At 43.6% G+C, this 16088-nt stretch overlaps 1 protein-coding gene across 1 annotated transcript in view; it reads left to right on the top strand.

Annotated features, from left to right (window-relative positions):
* The window catches only part of LOC132383845 (uncharacterized), a 405546-nt gene that overhangs the window by 108007 nt on the left and 281451 nt on the right, over positions 1-16088 (top strand). The gene's annotated exons all lie outside the window — the stretch shown is intronic.

Consider the following 16088-nt stretch of genomic DNA (forward strand, 5'->3'; position numbering starts at 1 on the left):
TACGCGAGAAGCTCGGTAACCTGGCCCCCATACCCACTTCACAGCATGGGCGGCACCCGACCTGCGTACCCAAAGACCTACAGAACTGTAAGATTGTGTTTGTACGAAGGGGCGGGCATCGGCCACCGCTGCAGCGGCCATACGAGGGGCCGTTTATGGTGCTCCGGAACAACGGGTCCACGTTCGTGCTGGACGTTGGGGGGAAGGAGGAGGTTTTCACGGTGGACCGCCTCAAACCGGCCCATGTGGACCTGGCGCAACCGGCCGAGTTTCCGGCGCCTCGGCGCAGAGGCCGACCTCCCAAGCAGGTTCTGGCCCAGACTGTGGACATTGGGGGGTGTATCGCCGGTTCTGGGTGGGGGGGGTTATGTGGCGACCCATTTCCTAGCGTATCCGAACCGACTCACAATTAGATAGCCTACGGGGGTTTGCGAGCACAGAGCTTTGGAGCCTCTGCGCCATGGGGGGCCGGTTGACAGAGGCTTAAAGGTGAGGCTGAAGTTTTCGAATAAAGTTTTTTCCTTCGACTGCAGTTACCGACTCCGTGTCGTAATTTTAGCGCTGCGTGTAGCACACCGCTACAGTGTCACCTTTCCAGCTCTTAGCTTCATCCCACCCCCTCCGGTCTTCTATCATTTTGCATTTCCCCCTACCCCCACTACTTTCAAATCTCTTACTATCTTTCCTTTTGGTTCGTCCTGACGAAGGGTCTCAGCCCGAATCATTAACAGCGCTTCTCCCTATAGATTCTGCCTGGCCTGCTGTGTTCCACCAGCATTTTCTGTGTGTTGTTGTTTAAAAATCGATTGTCCTGTGTTCTGAGTGTTTTTGGTAAGTCCATCCTGAAGTTCTGTGTTTTAGGTTCCCACTGAGATTTCACAGTCAGTGTTTTCTGCATGTCAATACTGACCATCAAGAATCTGTCTGTACTAACTCAGCAATTGGTCTATCTCCTACCGTGCACTGGTGATTCAAATGCTCATTCAGATGGTCCTGCACCAACCCCACAGGCAGTGTGTTCCAGATTGTAACCTCCTTCATTTTTCCAGCTGGTCCACATCCCACATCAAGATTTGCTAGCCATCTTTGCTGTCCACCATGCCGCTAAACTTGGTGTCATCTGCAAACTTGCTGATCCAGTTTACCGCATTCTCATCCAGATCGTTCATACAGATGGAAAACAACAATGGACCCAGCACTGGGAGTTAAACCAGGGCAGGATGAACACAGTAATGACAGCTTCCAGGGAAGTGTTCATGAACAGAGACTTTGTGTGTATTTGCCTCCACCAGCTCCTCTGGCAGGTCATTTGGGATACCGGCTATTCTCTGTGTCAAAAATTTACCCTTCAGTTCCCCTTAAAACCACCCCCTCACCTTATAACAATTCCCTTCAGCTTTAGGCAGCACACCACGGTAAACAGTTTCTGTCACTCTAAACCTTGTACGCCTCACATAATTTTATCCGCTTCCATCAGCTCACCCTTTCAACCTCCACCCTGTCACGTCAAAACTATTCCGTGCTGTTTCAGGATTGAGAAAATGGTTCCTTCCCTAGAAGACCCTGGGGACTGAATAGTTTCTGCCTACGCATTCCTGGAAGAAGTCCCATTGATCCATGAAACCTGCACTCTGCCCTCTGCACCAGCTCCTCAGCCTCACATTCATCAGTGGTATCTGTCTATATCTCCCTGCACTAACAAGTGTCACTGGGAGTAATATAGAGCTTACTCGTTTTGATTTTCTGTCTTATTTTTCTTAATTCACTGCACAGGACCACATCCCTCCTCCTCCCTATGTTGCTATTACCAACATGCACTGTCCACCACGATGTCCGGCTGTTCAACCTTCCCTTTGAAATGTCCTGCAGTTGCTCCTGGACCATTGGACCATAAGACACAGGAGCAGAATTAGGCCGTTTGGCCCATCTCATCTGCTGCCCATTCTGCAAGGAGTAAGAGATCATGACAGATTACTAAACCCTCTGAAACACTTTTATCCGGGAATTTGTTAATTTAGCAGCAGCAGTTCAATGCAGTACATGATAATATGGATTACAGTATGTGTGTATATATGGATATGTATATGTATATTAAGTAGATTAAAATAGAGCAAAGCTGAAATAATATATAAATAATATATATAGAATACATCTACAGCAGATTTTGGGTGTTTTAAAGTGACAAACCAAATATCTGCAAACCCCTGATGAAATACATCTGCTGTCTTGCCTTCTTTATACTGTAGCTGCATCAATAGATCCTCAAAGATATTGACACCCAGGAACTTGAAATTGTTCACTGTCCACTTCTGATCCCTCTATGAGGATTGGTTCATGTTCCCTCTTCTTACCCTTCCTTCAATCAGCTGTTTTCTCTTACTGACATTGAGCACAAGGTTGTTGCTGCGACACCACTCAACTAACTGGTATATCCCATTCCTGTATGTCCAATCATCTCCATCTGAGATTCTGCCAACAATGGTTGTATGAGGCATATTTATAGATTGCATTTGAGCTATACTTAGTCACATAGTCATGGGTATAGAGGGAGGAGAGCAGTTGGCTAACGGCACATTCTTGAGGTGCATCAGGGCCAGTGTTGTTCCTCAGCGAAGAGGAGATATTTGAATTTGAATTGACTTTATTTTTTGCATCTTTCACGTACATGAGGAGTAAAAATCTACGTTATGTCTCCATCTAAATGTGCAATGTGCAATCATAGTAATTTGTACTAATTGATAATAAATAGTACAGTCAATGTACATAGAGGTTCCCTCAAATCAGCGTGAGTTAATCAGTCTGATAGCCTGGTGGAAGGAGCTGTCCAGCAGCCTGTTGGTCGTCTTTTATGCAGCATTACTGTTTCCTGGCTGATTGCTGCTGGAGTAGATTGTGTTTGAAGTGACTTGGGTCCACAATGATCCTTCGGGCCCTTTTCTCACACTGGTCTTTGTAAATGTCCTGAGTCATGGGAAGTTCACAACTACAGATGCGCTGGGCTGTCCACGACACACTCTGCAGACTCCTGCGATTAAGGGAGGTACGGTTCCCATACTAGCCAGTGATGCAGCCAGTGGGGATGCTCCCAATTGTGCCCCTGTAGAAAGGATTTGGGGGCCCATAGCAAACTTCCTCAGTCATCTGAAGTGAAAGAGGCGCTGTTGTACCTTTTCCACCAATCAGCAGATACGTACAGACCACGTGAGATCTTCGGGTATGTTGCTGCAGAGAAACTTAAAGCTGTTTACCCTCTCAACTCCAGATCCATTGATGCCAATAGGGGTTAGCCCATCTCCATTAATCCACACAATCTGTGTGGATTATCACCAATCCACACAGATTGTGGTTTCCTGGTTAGGAGGTCGAGGATCCAATTGCAGAGGGACTAGGTTCTGCAGCTTATTGATCAGGACTGTGGGAATGATGGTGATAAACGCTGAGCCCTGGTCAATGAACAACATCCTGACATAGGCAGCACAAATTCACTACCCTTTACTCAGGAAATTGCTCCTTATCTTTGTTATAATGGTATGTCCTAGTATTTTGAGGCTGTGCCCTGTGGTCCCAGACTGCCCCACTATCGGAAATACCCTCCTCACTCCATTCCAGACCTTTCAATATTTGATCGGTTTCAATGAGATTCCCTGATTCTTCTAAAGTCCAAGAGTACAGGCCCAAAGCCATCAAACAATCCTTGTTCATTAACCCTTTTATTGCGAGGATCATTTTTGTGAAACTCCTCTAGACCCTGTCCTATGTGAGCATGTAGTTTTTTAGATAAGTGCCCAAAACTGTTCACAATACTCCAAGTGTGATCGGACCAATGCCTTATAAAGTCTGAGCTGATCCATCCTTAAATATCTTTTCCAATATTATCCCTCCCACTAACGTAAGAGTCACCAGGGTACAGTTTCCTTTTTTGTCCCTATTGCAGTTCTTATAATGAGGAAGAATATTTATCATTTTCCACTCTTCTGCAACCTGCCCTGTAACTACAGGAGCATCAGTTTTAAGTTTTGTTAAATTTTTGTCCTTATTTTATCCCTCAAGCATCAGGTTTTTGAATCAAAGTTCAAAGTAAACTTATTATCAAAGTACGTATACATTCTACAACTTTGAGGTTTGTTTCAAACAGGTTGCCACAAAACAAAGAAAACCAAAAGAACCCACGAATAAAATAAGACCATCAAACACCCAATGTGCAGAAAGACAGACAAATCCTGCAAACAATAAGCACATGCAAATTCTGTAGCGTTTTGAACTGAAATGCACAAAGACAGTCTGTGCACGGATGCTTAGTTCAGTGCAGAGTGGAGAAACGAGCCATGAACAATCATGAGTCTATCAAGCTCTACCTTAAATACACCCAAGGACGTGGCCTCCACAGCTGCCTGTGGTTATAAATTGAACTAATTCAGCACACTCTGGCTAAAGAATTTCTCCGCATTTCTGTTTTAAATGGACACCCCTCTATCCTGAGGTTGTGCATTTTAGTCCTAGACTCCTCCAACATAGGAAATATCCTTTCCACATCTACTCAGTCCAGGCCTTTCAACATTTAAAATGATATTCCCCCCCATCCATCGAAATTCCAGTGAGTACAGACCCAAAGCTATCAAATGTTCCTCATATGATAACTGTTTCTTTCCCAGAATCATCCTTGTGAGCCTCTTCTGGAACCTTTCCAATACCAGCACATCTTTTCTTAGATGAGGAGCCCAAAACTCTTCACAATCCTCAAGGTGAGGCCTCACCAATGCCTTAAAAAAGTCTCAGCATCACATCCCTGCTCTTGTATTCTAACCGCTTGATGTGAATGCTAACATTGCTTTTGCCTTCCTCACCTCTGACTCTACCTGCAAGTTAGCTTTAAGTTGGTCTGCACAAAGACTCCCAAGTCTCTTTGCGTCTCAGGTTTTTGGATTTCTCCCTATTTGGAAAATAGTCTGTACGTTTATTTCTACTACTAAAGTGCACAACCATGCATTTTCCAGCAATGTATTTCATTTGCCATTGTCTTGCCAATTCTCCTAACCTGTCAAAGTACTTCCAGAACCTACCTGTTTCCTGAACAGTACCTGCCTTCTTGTCATCTGCACACTTGCAACAAAGCCATCTATTCTATTTTTTAATTCATTGATATATAGCATAAAAAGAAATGTTCCCAACACCGACCGCTGCGGAGCATCACTTCTCACTGGCAGACAACCAGAGAGGACCCTTTTATTCCCTCTTGCTGCCTTCTACCAATCAGCCAATGCTGTAACCACGCCAATAACTTTCCTGTTATACCATGGGCTATTAACTTTGTAAGCAGCCTCATGTGTGGCACCTTGTTAAAGGCCTTTCGAAAGTCCAAATATATGACAGGAGCTGCATTCCCGTTATCCATCCTGCGTGCAATCTCAAAGAATTCCAACAGATTCATCAGGCAATATTTCCCCTTAAGGAAACCATGCTGACTTTGTCTTTTGTTGTCCTGTGTTTCCAATACTTTATAACCTCGTCCTTAACAATTAACTCCAACATCTTCCCAACCAGTTAGGTCAGGCTGACTGGTCTATAATTTCCTTTCAGCTGCCTTCCTCCTTTCTTAAAGAGTGGAGTGACATTTGCAATTTTCCAATCCCCTAGCACCATGCCAGTTTTGAAAGATCATTACTAATGGCACCATAATCTCTACCATTAACTCTGCAAGAACCCTAGGGTGCAGTTCGTCTGTTCCGGGTGACTTGTATACCCTCAGGGCTTTCAGCTTTTTGAGCACCTTTCCCTTATAATAATAATAACTGCTGTCCCTTCTCTCCCCTCACACCCTTCAACATCTGGCACACGACTAGTATCTTCCACTGATGGAAAATACTCATTTAGTTCATTTGCCATCTCCTCCCCCCCCTCCCCCCCCAGCCTCAACACATTATTATTTATCTGGCCTAATCTACTAGCAGTCCAATATCCAGTCTCATCTCTCCGTTATGTTTTACATACTTGAAAAATCTTAAACTATCCACTTTGATAATATTTGCTAGCTTGCTTGCATATTTAATCTTTATCCTCTTTAGGTTGCTCTCTGTAAGCTGTCAGAAGCTTCCCAATCCTCTGTATTCTGATTTTGTTTTCATTGTTTTGTGCCCTCCCTTTTATTTTTACATTAGCTTTGACTTCCTTGTCAGCCACAGTTGTACTATTTTGCCATTTGAGGATTTGTTTCTGGAATACATTTATCCTGCACCTCCCTCATTTTTCTCAGGAACTCTCACCATTGCAGCTCTGCTGCCATCTCTACCAGCATCTTCTTCCAATTTCCTTTAGCCAACTCCTCTATCATACCACTGTTACTACCTTTATTCCACTGAAACACTGCTATGTCAGACTGTACTATCTCCCTATCCAATTTCAAGTTGTACTCGACGATACTGTGATCACTGCCTCCTAAGGGTTCTTTTACTTTAGGTTCCCTAATTGCCTCCTGTTCATTAAATAATGCATTATCCAGAATAGCTGATTCCCTCGTAGGCTCAATGACAAACTGCTCTGAAGAGCCATCTCTTGGGCATTCAACAAACTCACTCTCGAGATCTATTTCCAATCTGATTTTCCCAGTTGACCTGGATGTTGAAATCTCCCATGAAATTTCCAATAACATTGCCCGTTTGACATGCCTTTTCTATTTCCTGTTGTAATCTGTGGTCCACATCCAAACAAATGTTGACGGCCTGTTTATAACTGCATCAACGTCTTTTCACACTTGCAGTTTTTTTAACTCTCCGCAAAATGATTCAACATCTTCCGATCCTGTGGCACATCTTTCTACTGATTTGATACCATTCTTTACCAGCAGAGCCATGCCATCCCCTATGCTTACCTTCCTGCCCCTCTGATTTGTCTAACTTGGGCATTTAGCTCCAAACTATAAATATTTTTCAGCCATGATTCCGTGATGATCACATTATACATGACAATCCATAACAGGGCAATAAGATTATCCACCTTATTTCTTATAATTTGTGCATTGAAGTATAACACTTCAAGTATTGGATTTGCTACCCTTATTGATTCTGCATTCCTCTGCTGGATGCAGTTATGTCTTATTATCTGCTCACTCTTCCTGACAGCGTGACTGCATGCTATCTTTTCTTTCTTTACCATCTGTCCTATCCTGAGTCCTTTCAGGCCAGTTCTAATGCCCCTGTCAAATTAGTTTATACCCTCCCCAACAGCTCTAAGAAACCAGCAGTATGACCACAAGAAAATAAATCCCGGGGTTGCGTATTTAATGCAGAAATGTATTTTGATAATACATTTACTTTCAGCTTTGAACTTTGTAGCAGAGAGCCGGGTGTTTTACTGGTCTGTGTCCTCACTGGCCGGTGCTGTGCTCTGGCAGTTCAGTGTGCTTGGAATATGGTGTCAGTGTCTTTACAGAAGTATTTCCTTATTATACAATTGATCTTATTCAACCAGGAGCTTAGAAGATTCACTGGAGACTAGAATACTTTTTTCAGACCATTACTGGTCACAGGATCATTCTGGGATGATCTAGTCTATTTGACCCATTAATCCTGACTAATTTCTCTTTGAACACTGGTTGTTCCTGCCACACACTGTTTTAAGAAACCTTGCTGAAAACACTTAACAAATAATGCCCCAACCAAGACTCAAGTGGGAAGGGAGACCCAGTCAGTTTCCGGAGATTATTCACTACAGGTACTCGGTTGTTTTTACATCAGTCCATTACCTGCTGACATATCTATTCCTCTCTCTCTTACTGGCTGTTGGGAGCCCTACAGTTTCATCCCATCACCTTTCTCAAGGTGATTTCACCTTTCTCATTCCTGAGTTCCACCCACATTGTCTCACTGGATGAGCCTCTGGGATGACCTTGAATTTGTGACATTCTGCCTGATCAGCAGTACAGCTCCCCAGCCTCATTCACCTCCCTCTGGACTGTCCGAATATGAATCCTGGAATGTTTAGCTACCAATCCTACCCTTCTTAGTAATGGCTGAATCACTGTGCCATGTACTAATCCAGGCTCTAAGTACATCTGCATTAACTGTTCTACACTCGGTACTGATACAAGCACACCTCAGGCCCTCAATGCCACTGTGTTCATTAACTTGCCCTAACTATGCAGTGGTGTACTGGGCCAATGGCATCAGCACGGGTGATGTCATCTGAGAATAAATTGATTAGAAAGGTTGACTCTGTTATTGGAGTCAAACTGGACACACTGGAGACCGTGGTAGAACAAACGATCCAATGGATATCCTAGCAATTCTGGACAATATTTCTCACCCTCTGCATGCCTCCTTGGCTGAACAGGGGAGCATCTTCAGTAACAGACTAACACCATTGTGCTGCTCCAAGGAGCGCTGTATGAAGTCATTCTGACCCCCGGGTCTGTAATGAGTCAACCCGTAGCCGGGGAAGTGATGACACCCCTCAAGTTAGACTGTTTGTGGTAACTTTTTATTCTTTCTCTTACTTCTAATATTTGTTTACCTGTGCACTTGTAGTGCTACGGAGACACCATAATTTGTCTATTTGGACTTACTTTCTGTGTTAATCCACATCTGTCAACGCCACTACTGACCTTTCACACTTCCCATCTCCTCTCCTGGAAAATAAACTCAATGATCCATTTAACTAAAACCCTCCATCCTGCACCAGCACATTAGCCACACATATAACTGTACCACCTTTTTATTTCTTCCCTCGGTAGCAGGTGACACTGGGATTACCCCCGTCACCCCCCCCCCCAAGAGACTCTACTTAACTTTTTCCTGAACTCCCTAAGTCTCTTTGCAGGACTTTGTCTCTTTTGTTAGAACCAATATGGACACGTCCTCTGGCTGCTCACCCTGCCCTTTCAGAATGGCCTGTACTTGTTCAGTTACATCTTTTGGCCCTGGTACCAGGGAGGTTATGCACCATCCTGCAGTCTCTCTCCTTGCCACAGATACACCTGTCTGTGACCCCGGCTAAAGAATCCCCCGTCACTGAGGCTCACCGAGAACACAGAACAGTACAGCACAGGAACAGACCCTTCTTCTGTCTGTGCTGAACACGATGTGGAATGAAACTAAATCTCTTCAGCCTGCGTATAATTCATGTGCTTCAATCCTCTGAATATTCATGGCTTATCTAAAACCCTGTTAAGTGTCATTATTGTATCTGCTTCCACCACTCCCCATGGCAGCCAAAACCCAGCCCTCACCACTCTTTGTATGGAAACAGAAATCTTACCTGCCCTGATATTCACCTTTAAATTCTTACCCTGGTGTTTTAAAGCAGTGCCTTCTCATATTTGATACTTCTACACTGGGTAAGTGATTCTGACTGTTTACCTTGTCTACACCTCTCATAGTTTTATAAACTTCTGTCAGGTCTCCCCTCCGCCTCCTTCACTCCAGGGAAAACAGTCCCAGTTGTCTGATCTTTCCTTGTAACTCAATCCCCCAGTCCAGGTAACATTCCTGTGAAACATTTCTGCACCTTTCCAGCTTAATCACATCCTTCATCTCGTGGTGAACAGAACTGCACAGTGTACTCCTGGTGTGGTTTAATTATTGATTTGTACAACTGTAATGTGATGTCCCAACTGCTCTGAAAGCCTTTGCCATGAAGGTAAGCAAGTCGTGCACCTTCTTCACCACCTTGTCTACCTGTGTTGGCACTTTTGGGGAACTATTTACCTGTGCCTTAGATTTATCATTTCATTAACACTCCTCAGGACCCTGCCATTCACTGTGTATGTCCTGACCTGCTTTAACTTCCCAAAATCCATCATTGTTCATTTGTTTGACACTAACAACACTTCACTGTATCTCTGCACTGGTGCCCCAGCAATAAAAGTCCATGAGCTATTCACCTCTGAAACGTAGTCATATGTGGTATTATGAACCCCTCACTGCACCCATCTCTATTTTGTTGTGCAGGCAACACCTCGACCCCACTCTGTTTCTCTCATTTATAATTTATCTCCACATAAATAGTAGTGAATTTTGATTCCTCCTACCACATGCCATCACACTTAACACATTAAACTCCATTTACCATGTACTCTAATCACCAGCTTCCCCACATCCTGTTGGAGAGAGAAAATGTCCAATCAGAAAGGTTTTGAAGGATATGGGTCAAATGCAGGGAAATGGGACAAGGAGGATGATAACCTTGTTCATAATGTAGTGGCGAGGGGTTACTTACCACAAGCTCAGATGGGAACTTTGATCAGTGTGGACCATTTGAGCTGAAGTGCTGGTTTCTGTGCTGTGTGAATCTGACTGTAAACACTCTTGGTTTAGTTCAAAGACATTAAACTTTTCTAAGTGACTTGTTATTTCTTCACAGATTATAGACTCCAATAGCTGAAGTGAAGTTAACTGGACTACAGTCACCTTTCTTCCACCCTTCTTCAACAATGGTTTTTAACTCCATTGCGACCTTTCCGTAACACAGTGAGTTTTGACAGACTTCAATGTCTCTACTTTCTCTCCAGACTTCCTGTGAAACCCTCCAGTGCAGGTTGTTGGGACCTGGTAATGTTTGCTTTTAGTCCCATAATTTTCTCCCTCCTGGTGGTGATTGGTACACATTATTGCACAATGTTGAAATGTCAACGTTAGATATCTGTGGGATGTTTGCTGTGTCCCCATTGGGAACACTAATGTAAGTTATTGAGTTAACTTATCTGCCTTTTCCTTATTAGTTTTAGCTTTTGTCTCATCACTGGTTCCTGGAAAAATCCAGATCCTCTTTTCTAACGCCAACCCTTGCCTCTTTATATGCTCTTTAATTTAATGTATCACTTGAACTCCATTGACCACAGAAGGTTCTTTGCTGTCTGTGATCCCTGTATCTAATTGGTATCAATGTCTGCTGAGTGTTATGAACTGTCTCCTTGAACATCGACACTGCTCATCACTGACCTGTCCCTACACCTATTTACCCTATCTGCCCCAGACAACTCCACTTTCACATCACTGTAATTGCCTTTATTTAGGTTAAGACATTGGTTCTGGACTCTGGTGTTCACCCTCAATCTGGCTCTGGAGTTCACCCACATTGTGATCACTTCTTCACAGATCCTTCACCACAAGATCTCTCTGTATTCCCACCTCATTACACAGATTACATCTGAAATGGCCTGTTCCTGGGTAAGATCCTGCTGTAAGAAACTGTCTCTGGCAACTCCACAAATTCCTCTTCCACTCTACCAGTTTGATCAATACACAGACTGAAGCAAACTGACAACAAAATGCTGGAGGAACTCAGCAAACGGACAACATTTTGGGCTGAGAACCTTCACTGGGATTAGAAAGAAAGGGACAAAGTTCAGAATAAGGTGGTGGGGGAAGGGGGGGGGAGGACATGTGAGTGTGGGGGTGTGGTTTGTGGAGGGATAATGATGTGAGGAACTGGGTAACAGTTAGAAAAGGAATCCATTAGGACAGAACGTTAGACCATGGGATGACACAAAGGAGGTGGAGAACCAGAGAAAGTTGATGGGCACGTCATGAAGATGTGTGAGGAGAAGTCAAGGGGTTAAGTGGCACCAGAATGGGGGAAAAGTCAGAAAAAATGGAGCAGTTTGGAAGGGGGGGGGAATAGAGGGTAGTGATTTCCAGAATTTGGAGAAATCAATGTTCATGCTGTCAAGATTGGAGGCTACACAGTCAGAATATGAGATGTTGCTCATCTAACCTGTAGTTGGCCTCATTGTAGTAGTAGTGGAGGCCATGGACAGACTTTGTAGTGATGGCCCTCTGCTGGGTCAGGGTCGACCATGGAATTGTACCCTCGCTGTGAAACTCAATTTGCAAGCCAGGGTAGTAGAATACGTAAAGCAAGCTGTTGCCCATGCAGGGGCTCCTGCTCTCCACGCAGCTGATGAATCCAGAGCAACAGCAGAGACCGATGGGGTCAGGCACCAATGGTGTCACAGTACTGCCAGTCTGCATTGAACATCGGACCGACAGGGAATCCAGCTCTAGATTGTTCCTCGGGGTTTACTCCCGAAGCCTTTCCCATGAATGGGTCTAGCCACAAGCCAGTAGAGGTTTCAGATCAGAATTTTCCTTCCACTAGACGAGCTACCAACCGTGGGTGAAAGCCCCATCTGCCCATAGCAGTTAGTTATATGATGCCAGTAAACCCATTTAGACCCTCCCCATCAGTCGAAAGAGTTTGTTGGGCTTCGTAGCTAAGCCATATGTAACAGCCAGGAGCTGGACTTGGTTGACAGAGGCAATTTGAAGCAACAATTAATAGGAAGTGACAGCTTGTCCCTATTACTACCCCAACACTGGTTAAGACAGCTGTAAGGCACCGATATGTCAATCTGTGAATGGGAAATGGAACTAGAATGGGTTGCCACTGGCAGATTGTGGTTGTTGCAGCACACAGAGCAAAGGTACTCAATGTAGTGGTGCCCGAATCTGCTTCCGATTAAATATCTCATGATAATCACATTTCCGTTCTCATCTCTCTTTGATATTTCTCCTTTTGTGCTTTATCCCATTGGGAGGAACACCTGAGGATCTTGAGACCATTCCTAACAGATCTCCATAAAGTGTTTTAAATTAATTACAGATATAAAACACAAAAAAAATGACTGTATAAATATTCACACCCAAATCATCATTGGTACAGTCAAGTAGTTTTAGGAATTACATTATCTGTTAAGTGCAGGTCTCTGTGTGAGTCAAGGTGTTTCAATTGATTGTAGTAAAAATACACAACTGTTGGTAGTCTGTATCCTGGGAGAAACTACACCATAAAAACAAATTAACACTCTGAGCAGTTCTGCAAAAAGGTAATTGAAAAACGCAATTCAGGAGATGGATACAAGAAAATTTTCAAGTCACTGGATATCCCTTGGAGTACAGTTCAGTCACTCATCCTGAAATGGAAAGAATATGGCAGAGCTGTAAATCTGCCAGAATCAGGCCATCCTCAAAAACTGAGTGACTATGCAAGAAAGGGACGAGTGAGGGAGGCCACCAAGAGTCCTCTGCTAATTCTAGAGAAATCACAATCTTCAGTGGCTGAGATGGGAGAGACTGTGTATACAACAACTGTTGCCCAGATGCATCACCTGTCAGAGCTTTTTGGGAGAAAGAGAAAGCCATTGTTGAAAAAAGCTCACCTGGAGCTTGCCAGAAGACTCTGAAGTCAACTGGAAGAAGGTTCTATCGACAGATGAAACAAAATTGACCTTTTTGGCCGTCAGATTAAACACTAAGCTTGGCGCAAGACGAACACCACACAGCATCAAAAACACTCCATCCCAGCCTGGTGGAGGCTGCATCATGCTGTGGGGTGTTTTCACTGCAGCAGGCCCTGAAAGGCTCAGAAAAGTAGAGGGTAAATTGAGTGCAGCCAAATACAGTGAAATCTTGGAGGAAAACCTAATTCAGTCTGCAAGTGAACTGTGACTTAGGAGAAGATTCATTTTCTAGCAGAAGAATGACTGCAAGTATAAAACCAAAACTACACAGGAATGACTTAAAACCAAAGTTAATGTCCTGGAGTGGCCAAGTCAGAGTCCAGACCTTAATCCAATTGGGAATTTGTGGCTGGACTTGAAAAGATCTGTTCACTCATGAACCACATGCAATCTGACAGAGCTTCAGCAGTTTAGTAAAGAAGAATGGGGAAAATGTTCAGTGTCCCGATGTGCAAAGTGGATAGAGACATATCCACACAGAGCCAACGGTAATTACTGACAAAGGTGCATCAACTAATTACTGACTTGAAGGAGGTGAATACCAATGCAATTAAATTATTTTTTTGTTTTATATTTGCAATTAATTAGATCACTTTGTAAAGATCTGTTTTTCACTTTGACTCCAGAGAGTCCATTCTGCTGATCAGCGTGGGAAAATAAACCCAAATTAAATCCACAGTGAATCAAAGTTGCAGAACAATAAACATGAAAACCTCCAAAGGAGGCTGAATAATTTTGATGGCACTGTATCCACCCCTTCACCAGCACGTTATGAACAAATCCATCCTGCTCCTTTCCATTTTGCCGATTCCGTGTAGAACATTAAACATGTAGGAATGTCAAATTCCCAGTTCAAGTCTCTGTCACCATGTCCCTACAATGGCTGGTAGATCAAACATATTCGTCAGTACACAATATGGAACAGATGGCAACCTGCCCTTCAGTCCACAATATCTGCACCAATCATAATAATGCTGAGACTTTATAAAGTACTGGTGATGTCTCACTGGAGAATTGTGAGCATTTGTGGGCCCTTTATCTTAGGAAGGATGAGTTGAAACTGGATGTGTTTCAAAGGAGACTCAAAATTGCCTCCAGGATGAAACAGCTGGGCGTATGAAGAGCGTTTGATTGTTCTGGGCCTGCACTCACTGGAATTTAGGTCAATGAGGGCTGACCTAATTAAAACCTATCGAATGGTGAAAGGCCTTGATAAAGTGGATGTGCAGAGGATGGGAGTGTCTAAGACCAGAGGATGCAGCCTCAGAATAGAGCATCATCCTTGTAGAATGTAGAGATGAGGAATTTCTTTAGCCAGAGAGTAGTGAATCTGTGGAATTTGTTGTCTCGGGCAGCTGTGGAGCCAAGACTTTATGTATATTTAAGGCAGAGGTTGGTAGATTCTTGATTGGTCAGATCATGAAAGATTACAGGGAGAAGGCAGGAGATTGGGGCTTTGAGTGAAAATGGATTAGCCATGATGAAATGACAGAGCAGATTTGATGGGCCTAATTCTGATCCTATATCTTAGAGTCTATATCACCACCTCTGAAACCTCGATCAATTTTGTCAAGCGTGATCTGCCCAAACAAAACCATGCTGATTGTCCCTAAGCAGGCCATGCCTGTCCAAATGTGCATAAATCGTGTAGCTAAATATCCTCCCCAGTAGGTTCTCTGCCACTGAAATGAGGCTGCCTTGCCCATAGATTCCTGGATTTCTGTTATTTCCCTTCTTGTACAAAGCTGCAACATTTACAACACTCAAGTCCTGTGGGAACTCACATGTTGTGATCAAGGACACATTGGTCCTTGTTAAATTGCCAGCAATCTGCTCATTTGCTTCTTTCTCTATTGCAGGATATATGCCTTCAGGTCCTGTAGTCTTATCCATCTTATTGCTTTTCAGACGTCCCAGCACAACCTCCTCCTTAATCCCAACACGTCTCTGCACATTAGCATGCTCCAGTCTGTTTTCATTGACATTCAGTTCCTTTTCCTCAGTAAATATTGACACAACATACTCATTTAGTACCTCAGCCACTTGGTCTGACTTCAACCACATCAGTCTTCCTTTAATCTTGAGTTGACCTTTCCATTCTCTGGTTAACTCGGATCTGCTGGTCTTTAAACAGCTCCCGCATGTCAGATGTGGACTTGTCTGATAGTGGCTGCTCCCAATCAATGCCCCGTGGTTTCTGTCTTACTCAGTACTAACCTGCCCTCCTGCAATTCAGTACCTTCATACAAGATCTGATCTTATTCTTCCTCATCACTAAGAAAAAAATACGAACCCAGAATATTCACTGACTCTTAGCTGTCAGCTGGCCTGGCTCATTTCCCAAAACTAATTCCTCCTGTCTGTTCTCTCCTCTCGTTGGACTCTGTACATAATGTTTCAAACACTCTTATGATTTGCTGAAGAATTCTTGTGCATCTAAGTATTAAGCAAGTTCCAATCAATTCTAGGGAAGATAAAGTCCCCGCACTGGTCATTGGGGGCCAGTATGATAATCCCATCAGTTGATCTGCAGATTGCCTCTGTAAATGAGCCTTCCAGTTTGTTGTGACATTCCCAGTGGGGTAACCCCTGCTCTTGTTAAACCCCACTCACATGTAAAACAATGAAACACAGGAGCTTTGAGCTGTCAGCCCTGTCTGTTTGACAACATAATCCTCCTAATGTTGAAATAAACTAATTTCAACCTATCAGTCCTAGCATGTTTGTTAGCCTGACATTGGCTCTCGTTCATTTCAGACTGTCTTTTCATTCATGCATTCTCCCTCTTGCTATTCCAGTTCAAACTCTGCCAAGTGACACCATCAAACCTTCTGGTGAGGATATTGGTTCCCCTCCA

This window comes from Hypanus sabinus, chromosome 31 (assembly GCF_030144855.1).
Source record: "Hypanus sabinus isolate sHypSab1 chromosome 31, sHypSab1.hap1, whole genome shotgun sequence".
In the NCBI taxonomy this organism is placed as follows: domain Eukaryota; kingdom Metazoa; phylum Chordata; class Chondrichthyes; order Myliobatiformes; family Dasyatidae; genus Hypanus; species Hypanus sabinus.